This window comes from Peromyscus leucopus, chromosome 1 (genome assembly GCF_004664715.2).
Source record: "Peromyscus leucopus breed LL Stock chromosome 1, UCI_PerLeu_2.1, whole genome shotgun sequence".
NCBI lineage: Eukaryota > Metazoa > Chordata > Mammalia > Rodentia > Cricetidae > Peromyscus > Peromyscus leucopus.
In genome coordinates, this window is record NC_051063.1 from 45,684,431 (window position 1) to 45,700,680 (window position 16,250).

The 16,250-nt window shown below is 44.8% G+C and overlaps 1 protein-coding gene across 1 annotated transcript in view; it reads left to right on the forward strand.

The window, feature by feature from the left end:
• Positions 1-1,570: 1,570 nt before the first annotated feature.
• Plce1 (phospholipase C epsilon 1) overlaps positions 1,571-16,250 on the forward strand; it is a 290,203-nt gene continuing 275,523 nt past the window's right edge. The window contains 1 exon segment of the mRNA XM_028882911.2: positions 1,571-1,653. The gene's annotated coding sequence lies outside the window, so the exon portion shown is untranslated.

Below are 16,250 nucleotides of genomic sequence, written 5' to 3' on the forward strand. Positions count from 1 at the left end.
ATTTATTTCTCTTTGATCTAAAACTAAAATCCTAAGTGCTTAATGAACAAAGAATTTCCCCCAAAGCCTTCTGCTAAGGCTTTCCGAACCAGCGCTAGTAGGAAGCAGTAACATTAGTTTTTATTAAAATCCTAGTGGTAAGAAAACAGCAAAACAGTGTAAGGATAGGGCTGGCAGATTTTTTCTTATGGGCAGAATTCTTTGGCTGTCTCGTGCATTCTTGTTCCAGCCTCTCCTGTGCTCTAGAGGCTCCAAGGAGGGGAGATCTTTTCCAAGACAGACCTAAGCTGAGCAAGAGCAGAGCCTGTGGGAGTCAGCCATGATCCAGATACATAGATCAGCGAAGTTACAGGTAGAGTTGGGGGAGGTTGGGAGCTGGACATACCTTATTGTGTGGTTCATAAGGGCTACAGCATGTTGGCCTCCTCCCATGAGTTAGTATGGAGGGAGATATAGAGATTAATGAAGGTTTCTGCATTAATTAAAGCTGTGGAGGAAAAAGACTATGGCTGTGGTGTAAAGGGTTGGTTTGGTCCAAGGGAAAGACAGATGCTAGATGTGAGCCAAAAGGATCAGTTCTGATTGAATATGTGAAGTGGTGTCAGGCCAAGGGCCTCTGTAAAACAGGTAACAAAAGGAGAAGGCACAGGTTTAGGCAAACGGGAGGAGTTTGGGTTTTTCTCTAGGTCTCTGGCTTTCCCAACTGCAAACAGGGCATAAAACTTGTGCCAGTAGCAGAGGATGCTCTATGTAGAACCGGCAGCTGCTGGCAGCTGTGAAAAATCTCCAGATTCGCTTCGAAAAACCAAACATATGGGTGCTTTTTAGAGGTCACAGGAATGGGTGGTCACACATAAGCAGGAGGGTTGGTTGTCTTGAGCACAATGATTGTGTTCTACAAGTACTCGTGAAATGAATGGATGAACGACAGAGCTGAGTCTCGCTGCTGACACCTATTAGGGAAACCTTGGTCAAGTCACTTAATAACCTCGGCCTAGGTTTCCGGGTCTGTCACCCAGAGATGGTCTGCAGGAGGACCTCCGCCCCTGAGGTGTGAAGCGTTCCCTCTCTCCCAGGAGCAGGGTGACCCGGTGTAGCTGTCGCCAGCTCCCTCCTGGGCCTGAGCCAGAGAGTGGCTCCTGGGCGCCTTAGCCAGGGGGGCCAGGCGAGGGTCGCCTGGACTGCCAGGGCGGGATGGCAGGGTGGTGGGGGCGGGCCCCGTCCGGCAGAGTCGGGGGCGGGCCAGGCACTAGCCGCTCCCCTGGTCGCCCAGCGGCCCACGGAGGCGCTCGCGGCCTCTCACCCCGCGGGCGAGTTCTGGGAAAGCCCGGCCCAGGGCGGGGGCCCGCGCCTACCCGCTCCGCTTGGCTCCGGGCAGCGCGCACTGCTGGGGCGAAGGACGCGCGGGCTGCGCCCGAGGGCGGGCGGGCGGCGGGCAGGCGGCGCGGGCAGCGGGCTCGAGCGGTGAACAGCGGCGGCGCGCCCCGCCGGACTCCCGGGCACTTGCCTGCCTCCTGCGCGCTCCTGGGCAGCGGCGGTGCGGCTGACACTCCAAAGCCGGGACGCCCCACGCCTCTTGCGACGCGCGCGCGGACGAGGTCCCCGAGGGACACGGCACTTGGGGCACGCCGCACGACTGGCTGGAGATCTAAGGTGAGCTTGCAACTCTGCCGCTGGGTCCCCAAGGACAGTGGACCCGGAGAGCTGGCCTGGGTGCTCTCGGAGCTGGAGTCGCGCCCAGCAGCAGCCTGACTTCTTGTACCTGGTGGCCCAGCGGCTCCCGCCTCCCAGGGGACAGTTCCAGGCAGCCATCCCTCGGGGAATGCGAGGCTGGAGGTCCCCCGGTGACCCCTGCCTCGGATCACCATTTCATGCTGTGTGTGTAGTGTGGAAGTGGCCAACACAAAGAAAAGTAGGAGTTCTTTTCAAGTGGCGGGACTCAGCGCGTTATTTCAAGGAAAGTTCTCAGACTTTGTTTCCGGAGAGATTTATCTGCAGAGTCCTAGGAAATACAAATACAGTACAGGACCCGTCTCACTCTTACTGGTGACTTCGAGAATGACTATCTATGCCTTTTCTTAAAGTCCTTCTAGATAACCAAGATACACACAGTTATTTGGCGATGGTCCGTGCTAAGTGCATAGTGTAAATATGCTCCCCGCCTACATTGAAGCCAAGGCACACTTGGTTCAATGGACTGAATCAATTAGTATAAGAAATATCCATCATTAAATGATTTCAGTGTTATTTTAAAAAATAAGCTGTCTGAATATAACTAGAGCTGACTTTGCTAAAAACTTTTTTTTTTTGTACATAAGTTCATAATTTCATCAACATTGGTGGGTTTCCTTGACTTTCTTGAAGCAGCCCTCCTGCAGGGGCAGGGTGAAGCCAAGGCCACAAATAGGTGCAGCTAAAACCAGGAACATTGGAATCCCGGAGGAATAGCTGAACGCCAGTCTGGGGAGTGGTTGCAGGTGGTTCCTGGTTGTCAGTGCAGGAAGAGGCAGCCGTCCCTCAGTTACTGTACTTAACTGTGACTTTTCTGATGAATGCCTGGCAGTATACTCTAGACCAGCGGGTCTCAACCTATGGTTTGCAACCCCTTTAGGGCTGACAGACCCTTACACAGGGCTTGCCCAAGACCATTGGAAAGACACACACACACACACACACACACACACACACACAACACACACACACACACTACGAGTTGTAACAGTAGCAAAATTATAGTTAAGAAGTAGCAACAAAAATAATTTTATGATGGGGGGCATCGCAACTTGAGGAACTGTATTAAAGGATGACATTAGGAAGGCTGAGAAGCACTGCTCTGGAATATGTTTCTTCTTCCTCACTGATTTCCCCCAGTCTCCCCAGTGGCCATTCTGAAAACTAATCAGTGTTCACTCTCAAGTTTGTTGCCCCAACCTGAAACAGCCAGCGCCCTCCTCTTTGATTCCGGTAGCCTCTTACCTCAATGGACCTGTGAGATTTGTGTAGATGTCTCTCCCCACCCACCCACCCAAGGTATCTGCTGTGACTTTCCTGGCCTGATACTTACACCTGGAAGGCTCTCTAGAAATAATTATGGGCAGGTTTAAATGTTAAGACTTTGGTTTGTACAGAGCAAAGCTCTGTTTCAGAGGAGTTAGGGTAACCAACGGGATTTAGGGAAGCATTTACCATCAGCATATCCTTCACTTACAGCCCCTCAGGGGCGATTTGCTTTGTGCTCAGGAGTGCCTTCTGGTCATCTTTGGCTCTAGGCCAGATAAGAGGTAAAATTAAGGTGGAGGGTCATTCTTCCCCGGTCCTTCTAGTAAGACAAGCTCCTTGATGCATTCCAGATTTGACCTTTGTTAATAAAAAAATTCCATACTTAAGCATATGGGGGTGAAGCTAGAGTCCAATGAAGGTTGTTGGTTTTCTTTTTCTATTGCAATAGTTCTTGGTTACATGTTTCTGTGGCCTTTCATCTTATACTTGATGGCATTTGTTTGCTGTGTGTAGTTTGCTGCAAATTTCTAAATGAATAAAGGAAAATTGAAACGATGAGGAGTTTTGTAAGTAAAGAGGACATTTTCATAAAGCGTGGCTGTTCTCCAGGTATGTGTGTGTTGGTAGTCCTGCCTTCCACAAGCAGCCCGCACAGGACAGCTGCTTCGGTCCTGGCTCCTACACTTTCCCTTGGGGGCTACTAGTGACGGAAGGTACAGACGGCACTTAGAAAAGCATGTAGCCTTGTGAACCTGGGGTGGGGAAGACAAGGGTTGTGCATTGATGGGATGGGAAATGGAAAAAGGAGGAAGGATATATCAAAGTGCACCAGCTGTGAGGCCTGGCAAGGAAGCTAAGAGTCTCCGCATCCCCTTTGCTTCCTGGATGCGGAGTTCAGGCTTGTTAATTCAATGCTAATTCAGTTGAGTTATGGCCTAAGTAGGTTTTCATGGGTCAGATTGGGAGCATAGCTCTCTGTGGCTGTATTGTTAATATGGCAGCCATGAGCCACATATGATTAAGTTTAAATGAGTTAAAATAAATGAAATTAACCACATCTAAGTGCTTGGATGCTTCATGTGGCTCTATGCACAGGGTGCAAATCCAGGGCATTGCCATCATTTCAGAAAGTCCTGCCCCATAAAATTGTTTCCACAGAATTCATCTCTAAAGGGCACTGGTTTGCAAATGAAATCTTTAAAGTTTCCTGTGTATAGCCCCCTTCCCAGTCTATGTTGATGAAAATAACACTAGATGGTGTTCCACACACTTCATCTATTAATGTATTTCATTCTTATAGCATTGGGCAGAAACACTAGACATCTGACTCCTTACCTGTAGGCTTCTGTGGATTTATAGGTTTAGCAACAAAACTTGGTCCAGCCTGATGTGGCTTTGCAATAGTCTCTCCTTTTCTTAGCTGGTAACAGCTATTCATATGTCTTCACTTCAGAAACAATGGACAGACATGTTACGTAGTATTGGGCATGTGTACTCTTCATGTGGAGACAATTAAAATGACTTTTATATGTCATGGCTGGTTTCTCAGTTTCTGCTGAGGAATGTATACTTCTGTTATTAAGTCCATTTTGAAGATGGGAAAACAGAGGTAATGGAAGATTAATGTGCTTTAGGCCACAAGCCAAGACTAATCAAAGAATGTTCCAGAATCCATTCTCTTGACCGATGTGCTGTCCTGCATCTGACTTTGAGCTCATGATCCACACAAGCAGCTGGATGAAGCTTAATAGCTTTAATTCAGCTCATTGGAAAGTTTCAGATAAGGCCGGGGCTAAATTGTTTAGTGGTTGAGGTTTGAAGGCTTTGACTACCCAAGCTACCTCACTAGGCATGCACAGCAATCATGTAGCTTGCCCCTTCCCTCCTTTGGCCAGCCAGACTTGGATTGTAGCCATTGACTGTGTGAGACTGGAAAGGGAAGAGGCCATTTTTGGATATTTAGGGATAGTAGAGGTACAACTGGACTCCGTTGATACCTGTGGAACCGGGGACTTGTAGCTAGAGACAGGAATGGCCTCCTTCTATCTCCTTACCCCCATGAAACTCAGTTGGCTTCTTCTTGGCTTTTTGGCAACCCCAAAGCTTCTCTTTTGCATGAGGGCATGTTCTGAGTGCTCTGCCATCTGTGTGTTCCCTTCACCAAGGACTCTGCAGGACCCTTTCTTTAGCCAGGGAATGTGAGTACCTCTTGTCTTGAAGTCTCCTAAAGGTCTTTGTGGCTTTTCCTACCAGGTAGTGTGGCTTAAAGGATAGGTTCAGATTCTCTTCTGGTCAAAGGCAAAGTATCTAGACCCAAACTTACCTGAGTACACTCAAGTCTTGCCCCCAGCCAGTTCTATAACCTTGGACAAACAATTGCTTTGTAAGGTAATTAAAGATAAAGCCTCCAGTTAGATGAGTCACCCAAAGCCAGTTGCCCAGGCCTTTACATAACATATATTAACTGTTCCACAAGTTAGCTACTAGCATTATTGTTTCTTCACTGTGCAAGTCTGTAGTTTGGGGTTTGGGAGGTATATGTGGGAGGTCAAGGATACTCAAGGATGAGTCCCTGGAACCTGTGGATACCTCACTTTATATGACCAAATGGAGTCTGCAGCTACGTTTAAAGTAAGATGTTATCCTGGATTTCTGTGTAGGTTCAGTCTAATCACACAGCCCCTATAAGAGGGAGATGGAAGGCCAGAGTTTGTAGAGAGGTATTTGGTATGATGTAAAAAGAGGTAAAGGATACAGGCCTAGCATGTATGAGGCTCTGGGTTTGATCCTCAGCCTGAAGGGTAGAAAAAAGGCAAGAAAAGGACTTCTTTCCTAGAGCCTGCTGAAGGGAATAGGCTTGTAACCTGTTGGAGACTTCTGACCTCCAGGGCTGCCCAGTAACAGGTTTGTGTTATTTAATTCAGTCAGTATGCAGTCATTTGTCACAGCAGCTTGGGAACCAGAATGCAGCATGGAAGAGAAAATGGAGAGTGCTTCAGGGTGAGGTGGAAGCTTCCCAGGTGAGAGAGCAGTGAGCCAGCCTTTGCCAAGAACCTTGCCTGCAGGCACTGCCTCTGAGTACTCTATGTGTATTAAAGAGCTTAGCCTGCCCTCCTGTGTGTCATCATCTGTAAGTTGCAGGAGTAAGTTACAGAAGTCCGAGGCTCTCAGAGGTTAAGTATTGCCCAGGATCCCACTGCTCGTGCAGGTACAGCTGTGTAGTAGGACCACGTCTCTTGGAGCTCTTCACTAGGAACCCCACAATCCCCAAAGCAGGCACCTCTGGAGAGCCTGAAGCCTTCCCCCTTTGAATGGCACGCTTCTGTGCGTAAGGGAAAGGCAGTGTTCGATTGGGTGAGAAGGGCGATGTAGCTGTTTTTTGTTTTCCCTTCGAATACTGATTCTTGAAGTCCTGGTAAGTTCTTGTCGCTGTGTGACAAGCTGCAGCCTGAGGAACAGGCTGGGTGAGCAGAGCCTGCAGGCACCCCTGCCTGCTCCCACCTCTGTTCCTGCTGAACCTCCCTCCTCACCACAGACTGCTGGCCCTGGCGCCCCGCTGGCTCTGTGTCCCACTTCTGCCTGTTTATTGGATTTGCCTATTCTCGACTCTCCTTCCAGCCCCAAATTCCACCTCCCCTGACCCCTCTGCCACTCAGACTGGAGCTGTTTAGTGTCAGAGCAGGGAGCAGGGTCTCTTAGGTCCTTCATGACAGCGAGTCGGAGTATCTTTGTTATTTCTTTTGGCTTTTGTTGATGATGGTCAGTGTTCTGCCAGGCTTCTTTTGAGTCCCAAGTGTCTAATTCTGGGAGACAATCATTTGGATGAGGTGTTTTTATTTTTTAGAACAGTGTTCCAGGAGGTTTTGGAGCCTCAGCCTGGTGACTGAGGTGCTGGCCATGGAGATCTCAGCATTTCATTCTGCTTCTCTTGAGTAGTCCCACGTTTACTTGCTTTATATATTGGGGCTCTGCCTTGTATTTCGCACGACAGGAAGCATTAATGTGGCGGGGGAATATAACATCCTAAGTAAAGATAGAATATGTGCGATCTTCAATGCACAGATTTAAATGTGAAAGAAATGTAACTCTGGATTTCCCCTCATTACATTCTGTAAGTTTGGGCTCTGGAGGCAGGCTGCTTGTACTGTTTATATCCTGACTCTACTGCTAATAATTGGTGTGGCCGTCCCTCTGCAAGATATGCAGTCAGAATGCCTGAGTGCACACAGTGGAGGGTGATAGTATTATTTATATAATAGGTTGTGAAATTGAATGGGATAAATTCATGTAAAAGTAAGAATTCAACACATATTAGCCAGTGTGAGATTTTTTTTGTTTTGTTTTGTTTTTCAAGATAGGGTTTCTCTATGTAGCCTTAGCTGTCCTGGAACTCACTATGTAGACCAGGCTGGCCTCAAACTCACAGAGATCCACCTGCCTCTGTCTTCCAAGTGTTGGGATTAAAGGTGTGTGCCACCACTGCCTGGCTATCATGAGCTTTTTTTATACCCAGTGGTATGGCAGGAAACTAATTTAACCTTTCCTTTTCACTGCAGTGATTCAGGACTGTTTCCTAGGGGCTCAGTAGCTAGACCTGCCTGAGGTCTCTGAGGTCTCATGTTCTGCCCAGAAGCAGAATGGCTGCTGCTTGCAGAGGCTACCAGACATTTCTTCTTCTCCCTCCTGCCCGCCCAGCCAGCAGGGTCCAGGATGACACTTGCAGCCCTCCCCCTCCCCCTCCCTCTGCAACCTCAACCCATACTCTGCTCCAAATTCAGAATATAATATAAACTCTGCCCTCTAGCTGTAAGGTGTAATATGCCCTGTTCCCCGCCCCCTGCGCTCCCCCTCCACATGGCATTATCTCTTCATTGAGGTTGTGAGCACTGGGATGAGATCAAAGTACCTAGGGAAACAAAACACAGTAGCCCAATCCCGACAGGGCTAGTAGACAGTACTGGCCAGCTGGTGTCAGCCAGACTGGAACCTGTTATATTTCTCTACTTGATAGTGACTCTGTTGTGATCAGGGTACAGTATAGGCTCTGCACCCACTACTCACAATGACTATGGAAGGTGTCCTTCAGAGGGGCTGTCTGCGGGTGCACCCACATCCGGAAGTCAGCTGGCATTTGAGTATTTTTATTTCTGGACAGCTAGCTACATTGTAATAATTAAACAGTGGGGCTTCTTTATTCAGAATTAGAGAGGAGGCAGAAGCAAGGAGAGACTCTCTTTCGATGACTTCATTGTAAGTTTAAACTATATAAAATTACCGAGTATGGAAAATCCAGGGAGTGGAAAGAAAATCATTTGGGAAAAACACATGTGACCCAGTGCATGCAATACACATCTGGGATTAAAGTATCATGTAACGTGCTTTAATTTGGATATCACTGGACTTGCTTCAAAAGCTGTCATTTCTAAAGAAAGCGCCAGTTCATTTGTTATTCTACACGAGAACAGACCTCATTGATGAGCAGCCTTTTACCAGTGAAACGTTTGCTTGGAAGAATTGCAATGTTCCCATCAGCCTGTTTTGTCCATCTCTGCGAGGTGGATAATAGTCACAGAAGTGAAAGACTCTTGGCATGGGATTTTGTCTCCACTTCTTCACTCCCAAAGGCAGAATGAATTCAGAGGACAAGGCAGAGCCCGAGTTCTTTGTTAGCTGCTTGGGGTCTGGACTGATTCACTGCTCAGCAGCCTGGTTTGTTCTGGCCTCTGCCTGGCTAACGGGGTTTGAGGTTTTTTCCTTCAGTTGTGGCTTGGGCATGATTTTAAAATTCACAGTGGTAGAGATTAGTAAAACTAGAAGTAGTTGTGAAATAAATATGCTCCACTATGATTTGAATTGAGGCTTGAGAATATAGCTCAGGGCAAGCTCAGGCTTGCCTTGTGTGCATGAGGCCCCAGGTTTGATCCCTGGTACCATGGCAGACAGGGGCTGGCCTTTGAATCTAGGAGAAGAAGACAGGAACTTGTAGAATCTGCATGAAATGCTGCATATGTGCAAGAAGCTTTCCAGTGATGCATTTCTGGAGGTTAATGCAGCAGCAGCAATCTGGCAACCTTGTGTGTTCTCCAGTGACACCTCTTGAGTCTAGTTTTTTTTTTTTTTTGTGACTGCCCAGTGCTGGCTGGCTGAGAACGGCTGGGGATTCTCCAATGTCAAGTCCTGGGATGGCTGACAGCAGGTGAAGAGTGTCCACATCCCAGACAGGCAAACCCAGATCAGATTAGTTACAGGGGACGCAGAGTGTGCTTATTTCTAGCCGTGCTGTGCATTTCTGAAGAGCTGTCACTATTCCAGCAATCATGTCTTAAAGTATGACACCTGTTTAAGTGTCAAAACAATCTGTAATACAAATGTCATTTTAACGACTGAAATTCTATGTATTATCTTTGTGTGTGGGGGGTGCCTGCGGGGTGTTACGTATGCATATGCATGCATGTGGGTGTGAGGCTGCAAGTTGATGCTGGGTGCCCTCCTCAGTCCCCGTCCATCTTATTATTGATCCAGGGTCTCTTACTGAGCCTGGAACTCACTGATTCAGCTAGGCTGGCTGACCAGCCAGCTCCAGGGATCAGCTTGTCTTTCCCTCCCCAGCTTTGGGATTACAAGCACATGCCACTGCCATTGGCTTCCAGGGATCCATCTCAGGTCCTCACGCTTGTTCTGCAAGTACTTTCCTGACAGAGCTGTCCTCCCAGTCCTTATATTTTGTCCTTTAATTATTAATGCACACATTGGGCATCTGTTTATGATTTACTCTCTGAGCTGTGCCATACAGTAATTCAGAATTAAAGACTGGAAAGGAGAGGCATCCAAATTTGGCCCTCTTTCCTGAGAGCTGAAGGAAATGGACTACTGGAAAACTCAACGTTTTGTCCAAAGCCTTCTACCTGAGGAGAGATGGAGTTAGACTTTTGCTTTCCAAATCAGAATTGAGACCACACTGTGAATATATCACACTAAATTCTAGAAGCTGGGTTCCTTGCATCCCAGTCTGTCATAGAGAGAGCCCCAATACCATGAAATAGTTTCACACCTTGAAATGCTTCTGGGTTCATATTAGCCCCTTCTGCTCATTCTGGGCACTAATCTCAGGCTTCTTCCTCTGTTAAGTTCTCCACCCCTAAATGACATATATAGCCTTTGCTTTATTTTGAGATAGGGCCTTGCTGTACAGTCCTGTTGGTCTCAAAATTGTTATTCTCCTGCTTATGCCTGCCGAGTAGCTGAGATTATGGGGAGTAGCTGGCTTATATGTATGCATCACCATAGCCAGCCTCTCCACATGGTGGCTCTTTAGAAGGTGTCTACATCCCCCACTGTTGGGTGTTTTGTGGCTAATCTCCACTTGATTTCTGTGTAACTATTGACCAAATTTCTAGTTTCCCTCCTTACTCCCTCCTTTTTCCTCTCTCTCTCCCTTTCTCCTCTCTCCCTCTTCCTCCCTCTCTCTCCCTCCTTCCTTCCCTTCCCTTCCCTTCCCTTCCTTCTCTTCTCCCTCCCTCCCTCCCTCCCTCTCTCCCTCCCTCCCTCCCTCCCTCCCTCCCTCCCTCCCCCCTTTCTTTTGGTTACTGGGATTAAACCCAGGTCCTTGTATATGCTAGGCAAAACTCTACCATGGATCACATTCTCCCACAATTTTTATTAGTATTAACTTTTCATTTTTTGGTAGGCTCTTCCTAAGTAGCCCAGGCTGGCCCATACTCTTGGCCTTAAACAATCCTTCTGCCTCAGCCTTCCAGACTATGTGGTACACAGCACCATGCTTAGCTTCTGATTCTCTCTTTAGCTTACAAAGTCCTAGAGGTGAAATGAATAGTTCAAAAGGTACTTTTAAAAAGAGACTCCCAATAGGTGTTGTCAAAAATGCTCCCTAACACTGTCTTAACCAAGCATGATGATTCACCCCTGTTGTCCTAGGTACCCAAGAGGTCATGGTAGGAAGGTTGCTTAAACCTTGGAGTTTGCAGCCAACCTGGACAACATAATGAGACCCCATCTCAAAAGAAAAAAAAAGGTACCAATTCGCAGCTCTATTAATAACATGTAAGAATGGTCTTTCCAAGTGATGTTTCAGTGACAGATTCAAGTCTCTCATTTTTAACCTTTACCAAAGCTTGGTATTTTATAGTTTGAAAGTACATTTGTCTAATAGTAATGAATGGCATTTTATCTATTTTACCACCAGTTTGCTCTTTTAGTTATGTAATTATGCTTTTTGCTCTGTGTCCTTGGTCTCTTCTCTTTTCCTCTCCATTCCACAATCTCCCCACCACCATAACCATATTTTTAGCAAGTATTTTTCTGTGTTTCTCATCTCCAACTAGCATTTTTCTTGATTACTGGATACTGCAAGTTCAAAAGCTGGATAACTTGCAGGGAAAAAAACTCACCTAGAGTTCTACATTAACGTTGCTAACATTCAGTGTATGGTTTTAGGGCTTCTTTTTCTCCAGTTGGGCTAATGCTGCTGTATGTCATAGTGTGGGTCCTCAGTTAACATCATCCATCACTATGGAGCAGATGATATCTATCCCTATTTTGTGGCTCTACAGGCAAATGTGAGAATATGTGTTCTAAATGCTTACGGTGCTTTATTTTGTTTTTATGATGCTTTAAAATATTTATTATTAGCTGGGCATGGGGACGCACACCTTTAATCCCAGCACTCAGCAGGCAGAGGCAGGCGGATCTCTATGAGTTTGAGGCCAGCCTGGTTTACAGAGCGATTTCCAGGACAGCCAGGGCTACACAGAGAAACCCTGTTTCTAAAAACAAAAAAATATTTATTTATTTACTTATTTACGTATTTATTTATTTATTTATTTATTATTGGTGTGTGTGTAGGTCAGAGGATAACTTTGTAGAATCTGCTTTCTTCCTTCTTTACTTGGGTTTTGGGGATTGAACTCAGGTCACCAGACTTCTTCAGCAGGGCCTTTTGCTGATGAGCCATTTTGACAGCCCATGATAGTTTTTAACTTACTGAAAAGTTCACCATTTGTATTGCCAGATATTTGTTCCTTGATGATTATTTTTTATATTCTCATCTCTCAGATATTAATTTTTTAATTAAAAATTGCATTATTTCCCTCCTCCCATTCCTCCCTCTAATTCCTCCCGTGTACCCACCCCAGCCCCTCTGTCCCTCTCAAAATCATGGCCTCTTTTTGTTTACTCTCTCTCTCTCTCTCTCTCTCTCTCTCTCTCTCTCTCACACACACACACACACACACACACACACACACACACACACACCTAAATATATGAATACAGCCTGCTTAGTTGATTGAGTTTTCCCTGTATGTATCTGGTTTCAGGGATGACCACTTGGCTAGCCAACTGGGAGCCTATCCTTGAGGAAGACAAAGACTGTTTCCCCCACACCCGACATTCCTTTACTGCCTGTTCCGTCTATAGATGGCCTCGCGTGGGGCCCCAAGAGACTTCCCTGTTCCACGTCAGTTAGCATGTCTATTGGTGCTGCACTTCTTCAGGTCTTGTTTAGACGGCTTTATAGTTGAATTACCACGGATGTAGCATCTCTGTCACTCCTAAGAGACACGCTCTCACAGCAGATTTCCTGACCCTTAACACTCACAACCTTTCCATCCCCTCTGTCACTATGTCCCGTGAGCCTTTAATGTAGGAGTTATGTTGTAAATATCGTCAGTTGTGTCCAAACAACCCATAATCACTTGTTGCTTGCTTTTTTAAAAAAATGTAAATGAATTTTTATTTTTTTTGAGATTATAAAATAATTACACCATTTCCCTCATCTCTTTCTGCCCTCCAGGGCATCTGGGATTTGACTGGACTGGGGCAGGGAGGAAATGAAAGAACAGACACACAGATACATGTACAGAAAAGCTGGGGTCAAGTAGACTGTGCATGCTCTGATGGAGCCTTACCAACTAACTGACAACCAGGGACCTCAGCAGTGTATTGTGTGCAGCAGGTGGGGAGGATTAGTCTCTATAGGAGGTCTCTGGAAGGAAGCAGTAAATACGAACAAACATGTACATACAGACACACAAATAAAAGGAATACTTAGCTAAAAAATTTGCAGTATTATTTATTGCCTAACTCTGAATGATTCCTAATCACATATTGTATACTTAAAAAAATCTTAGGTCTGAGGTGTCTGTCCTTTGATTTTTTTTTATGTATTTTCAGTTGGCCTTATAATATTTGTTAATATCTCCCAGGGGAAATTCTTGTACTTACTCAAGCAGTCTATATACCTCCTTGTATAGTCTTACAATTAACTTACATTAACTTTTGAGACAGTTGCCAAAATCTTAGACATATTTTGAAATTCTGGTTGGAAGTATAATAAATTTATATATTAATTCAGAATCTCTCATAGTTGGTTCTTCTGTCATGGCATGTTCTTTTTTTGACTTCTCAATTTTTTTTTTTTATCTGTCACTTGAGTTCTTCATATAAATCCCATCTTTCTTACTCATAGTTTTGAAATGTGTTAATATTTTTTCAACTCTAATTTTTTATTTTTCTTTATTCTTAAGAATTTCATATGTGGATTCAATGAAATTTGACATACCCTTATTTTCCTCTTCTGACTCCCTCCACACCCTCAACATGTCCCTCTTCAAACTTTGCCTTCTTGAAATATATTAGTACTTTTTACTTAATCAACTTAATTTTATAGTAGATTGTCCTCAGTCTTGTAGGTAAAGAATTATGTTACCCTTAAGTTATTATTTCTTTTTTTACAAAGATTTCAGCATATTAATAACTAAAGGTGAAAACATTGGGCTTCTTTATATTAGTCCTGAGCTTGAAGAAATGTCTTTTGTGTTTACTAGTGAGTTTAACATTGGCTTTTGGCTTAAAATAGTTGAAATCCTTTGAAAAAGTAGTATCATATTCCAGATTACTTTTAATGAAAGAGAACTGAACTTAGTCAAATGCCTTCAGATAATTTATGTATCTTCATATTTCGTCTACTGCCGTGTTGTGTCTTGTTAACCAATGTCCTACTGGTCAACCATATTTGCAGCCAAGCAGAGGCAGTTGGTTATCATTTTGCTAATTCATTATGTCTCCAATGCAGAGATGTTAATCTGGAGTCCTTTCAGGTTTTATTTTAGAGTGAAACAAAAATAGCCCTAATAGAGCCATGGTCACTACAGGTCAGAATTAAAATTAGCCCAGGGCTCCTGAGTGTGCATGGATTGAATTCCAGGAGATCCCTGGTGCTTTTCTAAAAGGGTAGGCAGCTTCAGATGTGGTCATGAGCTGAGCCTCTGCTTCTGGGGGAGGCAGGTGGGAGCATGCAGCCATGCTATGGCTTGGTTAACTGAGGCTTGTGCTTTTTTTTTTTTTTTTTTTTTTTTTTTTTTTTTTTTTTTTTTTAAATAGACGTTTTTGGTTAATCAAGGGTAATCTCTAAATTTGCCTGCCTGGGAGATGAAAATGGAATGTCTTCCTCCCACCCTTTTTTTTTTTTTTTTTTTTTTTTTGAGGACACCCTTTCTCTCTAATCATCACGAGATAAGCAGCATCAGAACCTCACCATTAACTGGTTAGACACCATCCTTGAAGCGTGGAGAGCTGCTGAGGCACTAGATTTGAAAAAGGGAGTATGTACCTCCTTCTCTAGAGTGAGAAAGCATTAAAAATGGGGCAGCAAACCTGGGCAACAAAGTTGGGCCAGAATCTACCACCAGCCAAATTCAGTGTCAAATTTTAGTTTAGATGAAAATTCTTTAAGAATGTGTTCCTAAAGCATATAGGAAGGAGAAACTATGAAACTTAAAAAGTCAACATCGATAGATATGAGAAACTGACCTCAACATTTGGCTGCTCTGTGGCATCTTTGTGAATGAGTTGAGGAGGATCTGAAGGTGACCTTAAGGAGTGGGCCGGTTGCCTCTTCTCTCCACCTTCTTCACATATCCTTGCCACTTGCATTCTACTTATTTTTAAAAACCATGATGAGAAAATATCCTCACTCATTCAGTACTTGGGTATTCGGTGGTCATTTTGAGTCTCTACTATGTGTCAGGTGGACTATGCCAACTGATAAGGATCATGATGAGCAAGAGCCTCCCATCTGTTGCCCACCCAAGCAGACCTGAGCCGGTTGAGAATACTGGAGAGGACATGACAATTTCTTATGAAATAAGGTAACAGAGTGTCTTTCCCTTTCTCAGTACTTCAGATATTTTTTGCTAATGAAAGGGTCATACATAGAACATAAGAAGAGAGGAATCATTTATAAGTTGTAAACTTTTGGTAATGCTTTGTAAAAGGGGCTTGACTAAATCCCCGTGTCTTGACTCATGGGAAAGACATTTCTATTACCACTACTTTCTTTTATAAAGCATTTCCACTCTCACTTTTTCTTTCTGCAGACTTTTTTTTTTTCAGTCTGAAGGATTCTGAAGGTAATAGCTGATTGGAACTGAGCAGCCTCGTCCAACACATAAAAGTAGACTACGTAAGGAGAAGGGACTGCTTACCTTGTGCTAGTTCTCTTTAGCACAGAGGCTCGTGGGAAAGCTTGGGTGAATGCCCAGGTTGTCAGATGCTATGGTATGAGGAAGCTATGCAGGTTCGTGTGGAGTAACTAATTCTCATAAATACTTCATTATTGATTTATTGCTTTGTTACTCTTTGTAATAGAGCACTACTGTGGTGGTTTGAATAAGAAATGGCCCCCATAGGTTTATATTTGAATGTGTAGTCACCGGAGAGTGGAACTGTTTAAAAGGATTAGGAGGACTAGGGGGTGTGGCCTTGTTGGTGGAAGTATGTCACTGAGGGTGGGCTTTGAGGTTTTAAAACCCAGCCCACTGTCTCTCTCTTTCTGACTGTGGATCAAAATGCAGCTCTTAGCTACTGCTCTAGTGCCCTGAATGCTGTCATGCTCACCCCCACCATGATGATAATGGACCAGGTCTCTGAAACTGTAAGCAAGCCCCCAAATAAATGCTTTTTTAAAATGTGAGTTGCCTCAGTCATGGTGACTCTTCACAGCAACAGAACAGTGACTAAGACAAGTACTTTGGGTGCTGCTTCTGAAATGATGTTTTCTGAATGTCTCATTCTACATCCAGGATTTGCCTTCAGTCCTTTGACAGTCCAGGAAGGGAGCCAGGGTACAAATACCTAAAAATTTCAAATGTCCTTACCAAACATCTTAGTTCTAGCTTAGTTTTAAATGGCTTGAGGATAGAGCAGGATCTCTGTCCTAGGGTGGGGAGGAG